Genomic DNA, 9090 nt, shown 5'->3' on the forward strand with positions numbered 1-9090 from the left:
ACAAAATAAGGATGAGATGTTCATTGACAATTACAGGCCTCATTTCTGGAACTGGTTGTGTGGTCGTGCTGAGATCTATAACTACCTATCGCACAGAATACCCATTCTGTATTCCCTTTACCTTCGGCAAACACCTCAGCTGCTCGTGGTTCTTTACCTGGCAGGGTGACCCAAATCTTCATGCCTGAAGAATCTGGGACATTCATAGTCTTGTCTGGATTGGGTTGTAATTTTCCATTGACCTTAGTCACAGGGCAGGGTAATACTAAGAAACCACCTAAGAGATGTCCTGTATTCCATGTAGACTCCTCCTTACCTCCTTTGTGGATGAGTGGCCCCCTTTCCCCTTGGTGCTCTGGATCAATCACCCAGCCAACACTGGAACTCCCTTCTCTACCTGTTGACAAAGTGGAAGCCTAACTTCCAGTTCAGTGGAATCATTGCTGCCTCCTAGTGGAAGCATTCCTCCCTCTGAACTAAGGCTTCTAAGCCAGAAGAGCACAAAGTCTCGGGAACAGGAAGCCAAAATTTTACTAGTGAGTCACTAGAAAGAACAGCGAGTGGCACCACTCCCATTTCCACCCCTCGATATGGAATCCTGGCTATGGGAGAAACAGCACCATATGTTGGATGCCGATTCAGGGCATATACAGCCTTCCGGAGAACCTTGCCCCAGCCCTGTAAGGCACTGCCACCTCTCTGGTGTAACTGTAACTTCAAAAGGTCACTCCACTGTTCTGTCAAGCCAGCTGCTTCAGGATGGTGGGGAACACGGTAAGACCAGAGAATTCCGTGAGCCCCAGTGCCACATTCTGTTGGCTAGGAAGGGAGTTTCTTGATCATAAGCAGTGCTGTGCGGAATACCATGACGGTGGTAAGGCACTCTGTAAGTCCACAGGCGGCAGTCTTGGCAAAAGCATGTGTGCAGGGAAAGCAAATCCAGATCCAGAGTAAGCGCCTATTCCAGTAAGGACAAAACACTGCCCTTTCCATCATGGAACAGCCAACGTAACCAGCTGCCACCAGGTAGCTGGCTGATCACCCCAGGGAATGGTGTCATAGGAGGAGCTCAATGTTGGTCACTGCTGCTGGCAGACTGGTCACTCAGCAGTGGCCACAGCCAGGTTGGCCTTGGTGAGTGGGAGTCCATGTTGCTGAGCCCATGCATGGCCACCATCCTTGCCACCATGGACACTTTGTCCATGAGCCCGCCAGGCAATAGCAGAGTGGCCTGGAAAAAAGGCTGACTGGAATCCACAGATGGGTCATCCTGTGCACCTGATTGTTAAAGTCCTCTTCTGCTGAGGTCACCCTTTGGTGAACATTCACACAGGACACAGACATCTTCATGTCCCTTGCCCACCACTCAGAGAGCTCTACCCACATACCTCTTCCCCAAATTTCTTTTTTTAAAATACATTCTAATATATTGTGTGTGTGTGTGCATGTGTGTGTATGTGTACTTTTTATTTGTATGTTGCTCAGTCTGGTCTCAAACTCCTGGCCTCAAGCAATCCTCCCACCTTGACCTCCCAAAGTGTTAGGATTGCTAGAGTGAGCCACTGCCCCTGGCCCCAAATTTCTTCATCATCAATTTTCCAATCATGTTCCTTCCAAGTCCCTGACCACCCAGCAAAACCACTGACTACAGCTCATGAATCGCACATCTGGCCATTTCTTCTTCCAAGCAAAGTGCACAACCAGGTTCATTGCCCAAAGTGCTGCCCACTGAGCTTTCCCTTCACCACTGTCCTTCAGGGATGTCCCAGAAAGGGCTGAAGTGCTACAGCTGTCCACGTCCAGGTGGTGCCTGAATACAGTGCAGAACCATCTGTAAACCAGGCTCTAGTATTGTCTTCCTCTGTCAACTGACCATAGCGTACTCCCCATGAAGGCACAGGTGCAGGCTGGGAGAGAAAAGCAATGTAGCAGGAGCAGAAACCATCGGCATTTGGGCCACTTCTTCACGTAACTTACTTGTGCCTTCAGGGCCTGCTCAGGCCCCATCACGTATATACCACTTCCATGTGATGATGGAGTTCTGCTGTACACACCCAGCTTTATAGATTGATGAGTCAGGTAACACCCAGGTCATGATGGGCAGCTCAGGCTTCAAGATAACTTGGTAGACTATGGTCAAGCATTCAGTTTCTACTAAGGCAGTGCTCAAAAGGAGAGTAGAAGAGGATGGCGGTGCTTCCTTCCAAAATCCTAAGAGTCTGTGCTGAGATTCACTTACAGGGGCCAGCCCAAGGATCCAAAAGGCGTCCCTATCTGCCGCTGACATGTCAAGCACTGCAAGAACTGCTAGACCATATGGCCCAGGCAGCAGAGCAGCCTGCACAGCAGCCTAAGCTTATTTCAGGACCTTCTCTTGTTCTGGGCCCCAATCAAAACTAGCAGCTTTTGAGTCACTCAGTAGATGGGCTGGAGTAACACACCCAAATGGGGAATATATTGCCCCCAATTCCAAAGAGGCCCTTATCCTTCATCTTAAAAGGGATATCTCAACATGCCTCATACCAGTAGACCCCTAGAAATTTCACTAAAGTAGAAGGCCCCTAAATTTTAGTCTGATTTATTTCCCATCTTCAGATACCCAAATGTCTCATCAGTAAGTCTACAATAGTTGCTCCTTCTTGCTCAGTAGGTCCAATCAGCATGATGTCATCAGTGTAATGGCCCAGTGTGATATCTTGTGGAAGGAAAAGGTGATTGAAATCCTTGCAAACTAAACTATGACACAGGGCTAGAGGGTGGATGTACTCCTGAGGTAGGACAGTGACGGTGCATTGCTGGCCTTGCCAGCTAACAGCTAACTGCTTCTGGTGGGCCTTCTGGACAGGGAGGGAGGAAAAGGGGTTTGCTATACAAAAAATTAGTCCAGGAGCGGCTTTTGTTGTTGTTGTTAATTCTTTCAGATTTTCTACATGGATAATTAATTCATCTGCAAACAAAGATAGTTTTATTTCTTCCTTCCCAATCAGTATACTTTTTATTTCCTTTTCTTGTACTATGGTATTAGTTAGGACTTCCAGCATGCTGTTGACATGGAATGGTGAGAGGGGACATCCTTGCCTTGTTCCTGATCTTCTCAAAAAATTTTAACCATATAAAGAGGCCCTGAGACCAAAACATTGGAGAACCACCAGCCTGGGGAGAGAGTAGAAGGGTGCGCTAGTTTGCTAGGGCTACCACAGCAACATACCACAGAGTAGATGGCTTAAACAACAGAAATTTATCGTGTCAGGGTTGGGGGCCAGAAGTCTGCGATCAAGGTGTCAGCAGGGTTGATTCCTTGTGAGAGCTGTGATGGAGAATCTGCTCCCTGTCTCTCCCCTGGCTTCTGGTGGTTTGCTGACAATCTCTGGTATTCCTTGCCTTGTAGAAGCATCACTCCAATCTCCACCTTCATCTTCACATGTGTGTGTCTGTGTCCCAATCTCCCCTCTTTACAAGGACACCAGTCACATTGCATTGGCCCACCCCACTCCAATATAAACTCATCTTAACCAATTACCTCTGCAAAGACCCTGTTTCCAAACAAAGTCATATTCTAAGGTACTCAGGGTTAAGACTTCAATGCACGAATTTGAGGTGGACACAATTCAACCCATAACAAAGGGGAAGAAAGAGAAGTCCAGACCTGCAGAGAGGGACACTCAAGGATTCCAAGGCTGGAAAGAGGAGACAGACAGGAAACAGAGGGAGGAGGAGGATCAGAAGAATAACTCAAGAGAAGGTCTCGAGAGTCATGCAGTGGTCATAAAGAGGAGGGCTAAGAAGCTTCCGAAGGCTACTGGGGACACAGAGGATCCACTTCAATGGAGCGAAGGGGGCGGAATTTGAAGTGGGAGCCGCAGAGCAAGGAAGTCAGTGGCTGGTGAAGATGAGATGCATACGGACATCAAGTACAGACAACTCTCAAAATCTCGGGCTCTGAAGGGAAGGGAGGGGGCGGAGCAGTAGCCGAAGAGAAAATGAAGCATCACCAGAGGGTTTTATTCATGTTTTCAAGGGAAGAGACTGTTGATAGCCCCCCAAAAATTCTGTGAGCTCCAGTTGCCATGTACATCTAAAAAATGGGAACTTCTACTTTTTCTTACTCATTATGTACATTTGAGATGATCCCTTTGAACCATGCAAAGATATCTTTACATTTCTCTAGAAGTTTCCTGTCTGAGCTCAATTTTTTATGTGCAACATCTCAGAGCATTGCTGACTCATGGAAAATTGGAACAGGGAGAGTGTTAAAACCATAGTCCGGTTTGTCCAAAAGCAAAATAAACTTCCTAAGTTCTCTGCTGTGAATCTTAAGAGTGAAGGAAGAGGAAAAGGAGGAGAGAGGAACCACACACAGCTCTGGCCCCCAAAACGGTTTCAAGTGACCAGAGGGAAACATACAAAGATGTAGTCCAATCCACACTCTTGCAGAAAAGTAAGGAACAGTGACGCTAAATGCCTTGCCCAAAGCCAGATGGAATACTCTTATTTAATTATTTTATTTCTATAATTATTTAATTATAAAAATGTCACTGACCTTTTAAAAAAGCAAGTAATTCTCCTATTAATCATTATACAGACTCTCAAAATTCCCAACTCAATACTTTGAAGGCAAATAACATTTGGCATTAAGTCTTGAGAGAAACAGTTTTCTTAGAGCAGAATCAGTCCTCTATATCACCCAAAAGAACACTGGTTTTGACATTTAGTGCTGAATACCACCGTCCCCATTCTTTAGAAGTCTGGGGCACACTGCCAGTTGCTGCCACTTTAACTCGTCCTCGAAGGTCTCTGGCAAGGCAGTTCGATGCCCCGAGGACTTTCTATAAAATGGCTCTTGAGGGTGAAGAGCCGAGTGTTCCACTCGCACCACTTTAAAGTGGACATTCCTTTAAACAGAGGGCCTCCTGTGTCCTCATACCCAGGATTAGGAAGAGATTGTGCACAACCACATGTTTAGCTGTACAAGATCAATTTACGGATCATCGTCATTTAGAAAATGAAAAAGCATAAGTAGAGAGCAAGCCAAAAAACTCGCAAGAATTTAATCCAAAAATAATAATCTAGGTGGAAAATGACAATCTGACTTTTCCAAAAACAGTGTCTAATTTTTCTGAACTGAATTCCAGCCAGATCAGCTTCACTCAAATAATTGATTTTACTATCCACTTAAGCCTAACACTTCTCCACCATTGGCCAGGCACTGACCCCACCATCCACAATCCTTTAAATCCACACTAATAGAGAAAAGTGTTCAAGACAGAAAAGAATGATTTGAGGTTGCTAAAAAGAGAGGGGATGACATTCAACTTCTTCCACCATGAGCGCTCACACACACACACACACACACACACACACACACACACTTAAATGCAATTCATTGGCAGTAATATTCAAGAGTTCACGTATCAGCACACTGAGACCAAATTCATGCATGCTGGGACCAGGATCAACCTTGCTACGTACATTTCCACTTCCTCCCGGCCAGGTCTTTCTCCAGCAATGTGTCTCAGCGCACACCACTTACATCCGACGCCACTGTGACCCTCACTGCTGTCCTACCGCTTTCTGTCCTCTGATCACATCCTGGGTCATAGCACTCCCCTGGTGGATCTCAGAGACAGCCACACTCTCCACTCTCCATCTCGTCCCCCTGGTCCCCTCAGCGCACGACCACCTCATTCCTTAGGAGAAGGTCCTCCCTCACCAAGCTTCCCTCTTCTCCACCTCCACATACCCTACTAGCGTCTCTGTTTCTCTGCTCTTCAGCACCAAGCTGCTTTACATGCCTTTCATTCCTGTCTTCACTTGCCACATCACAAGCTGGAAATGAGATTTAGGAACATAAAATTGTATGGTGAAGCAAACAGAATGCCTCAGAGTTTGTCATACATGGATTTTTATCTGTCGCCTTTGGGAGCACCTCCCCCATTATTTGCCTTTTCTACAATATTTACTCTAAAGTACACTATGAGTTTCTTTTCATAATTCCCACCTCCACTTTATAAAAAAAAAGGAATTTACTAGGTTGTTTCTCTTCTTTCTCCATTTATTATAATGTCCTGCACCAAGCACAGAGTCATGGACTTGTACCACTAGAAAAAAACTTAGAGATCATGTAACCCAATCCCCTTACTTCAGAGATGAGAGAACAGAGCCCCCTGGAGGTGGCGGTGATTTGCCTGAGCCCAGGAGGGCAGAGCCAGAAGCAGAACACAGGGCTCCTGACGCTGGCCTCCTCGCTTCCTCACCGCCGCCTCCCAGTCAGTTTCTCACAGGACTTAACACCTTTGCATCCGGGACTGTACACAGTAGAACCCTTCTGGTGATCGTTTATCCCCTCAAGGGAGTCCTGAGGACCCAGATAAAGGTCTCCCCTCGAGGGATGGACGGCACCATTCCTCTGGGTTTCCCCTTGTCTTCCCTTCCTGGACAGTCCGCACCATATCTCTTGGGTACCGTCAACATCAAAGTTATGCGACTTCTCCATGGTCACACGGGAAGTGACAACATGAAAACTGGAATCCAGGACTCCTGACTCAGGGTCAGTTGTGTTCCCAACCAACCAACCTAAGGGCAGCCTGGACAAGAGAAGATCAGGGAACTTGGGGGGTGGCCCACACCTGTAGTCGCAGCTACGGGGAGGCTGAGGGAGGAGGATGGTTTGAGCCCAGCAGTTTCAAGCTGCAGTGAGCTACAGTCACACCACTGCACTCCAGCCCGGGCGACAGAGTGAGACCCTGTCTCAAAATAGAATAAAATATATGGACAAAGAATCTGAGAGAGAGAGAGAGAGAGAGAGACGAGGGAAAGAGAGACAGAGAATGAAGGAAAGTGATAAAAGAGGCCAGAAAGACACAGTAGGAGAGAAAAAGTTGGACGTCGAGAACGCATGGCCAAACAATCTCTGACTCCACTATCTGGTCCCTTTCAGTTTCATGTGAACAAAACGAGAAAAGAAAAATTGGCTGAATGTTTATCACAAACCCGCAGCTTATTTCCAAAAACCTTAGCTTAAAGTTACTCCTTGAGAACTCACATCTCTGTTTATTAAACAAAAAATGAATCTGACCACAAGTGCTGTTTCGCCAACAGAAATATTTTGTGCAAATGACAGGACTGATTATAGGGAGCCAGACACTGCCCATCACAGAGTCACAGAGCCGAGGGGGCCCTTCCCTCCAATTGCTTACTAACTTCACCTTAAAATGCCCTTCCCCGTTTGACGCTGGTAACTCACATACTTTCCTAACAGTTAGAGCTGCCCCACAGAAGAACTGGATGCCTTAAAAATTACTGAGACACTGGTCACTTGAAGCATTTAAGCAGAAGTCCACGTAACACCCTCGAGAGGCAGGCCAGGTCCAATGCAGCTGTCCCAAACTCTGTGACATACGACTTTCTTCAGAGCAGGGCATTCGCACTAGGTTAAGGATTGGGCCAGCTGGATTCTGACATCCTTTCCCAACATTGAGATTCTAATTTGAAATTCTATGTTTTCTTTGGTGTCTCATTTCTACTCTTCATTAGTCCTGAACATTCTTGGATGTGTTTGTATATTCTACCGTAGACTTTGAGCATCCCAAGCATAAAGGCTGTTGTTGGTTGATAAGCAGTTCTCTACACCATAGGAAACTTAAAACTTCACATTTTTTAAAATGGAAAAGAAGATTCCCTGACACTGAAAAATGTCCCCAGACAATTGGACAGATACTGTAAAATGTTGTCTATCTGCTTCATTGGGACTACATTGCTTTCCTATGAAAAACTTTTAAAATGTATTAACTTGATTTTATTATATTTCTTGATTGTAAGAGTGATGCACATTAATTGTAAAAAATCCAAAAAACAAAAAAAAAAAGGATAAAGAAGAAAATGAAAACCACCCAAAGTTGTACATCCTAGATATGACCACTGCTGACATTTTGATAGGATTCTTTCCAAACTTCTTTCTTTGTATATGTGTGTGTATCACAAAACTGGAATTATACTGATGTATAATAGATTTGTATCTTGCTCTTTCTGCTTTGTATAATATGGCAAATGTTTTCCCAAATAGTTAAATGTTTTTCTAAAACATCATTTTTAATAGTTATCTTTTATTCTATTATAAGCTGCTTCTAAGCTTTCATTTTCGCAAACAGTATAATGTTGAGATGAAGAACCTTGGATATATATTTTTGTGCTCATCTCTGATTATTTCCTCGGGGAAAAAATTTTGGAAGGGCTGCGCCATAGAGGAAAGGTGACCAAAATAAACTGACACTTAGAAAGTCTACAGCTTAGTCATAAATCATCTCACTTACTGAGACTAGGCTGACACGATGGCAGATTTTTGTTGCCCGATTAAAGCAACAACAACAGCAACAAAAATCACGTCTATAGGAAGGTAACGTCATCCTAGGTCTCAAGATATTTCTTTTTTTATCCTCTCCCCATGTTATTTCTATAAATAATTGTATGTAATTACAATTTTACACATTATAAACAAATAACCAGGTACACAAGGAAACATAACCACGTGAATGAAAACCAGCAGAAATAATAAATAACAGAAACAGACTGACGGGGGAGGGGTGGCAAATATTAAAGTTATCATGAAGATGAGAAAGAGGACTGAATAGTTTGTCAGAGAAAAATATATATATATAATAGAACTAAATGGAAATTCTGGAACTAAAACTAAAATAATTGAAATGAAGAACCCGATGCATAGTTATAAAGGAGGATTAGACACAGATGACAATAGATTTAATAAAAGAACAAAGGAAAATATCCAGAATGAAATACATAAAAACAAAAAGATGGAGAACAAAGAAGGTAGGGGAATTAGAGGATACAGTGGAAAGCTCTAACCTACGTGTAATCAGAGTCACAAAAAGAGAAAACAGAATAGGACAGAAGTAGTATTTGATGGCTGACAACTTTTCAAAATTTAAGAAAGACATCACACTCCATATTCCATTGCCTGTAACTCCCAGGTAGGACAAATACAAAAAAAATCCAGGCCGGGCGCGGTGGCTCACGCCTGTAATCCTAGCTCTCTGGGAGGCCGAGGCGGGCGGATTGTTTGAGCTCAGGAGTTCG

This window comes from Propithecus coquereli, unplaced genomic scaffold (genome assembly GCF_000956105.1).
Source record: "Propithecus coquereli isolate 6110/MARCELLA unplaced genomic scaffold, Pcoq_1.0 Scaffold186, whole genome shotgun sequence".
Classification (NCBI taxonomy): Eukaryota; Metazoa; Chordata; class Mammalia; order Primates; family Indriidae; genus Propithecus; species Propithecus coquereli.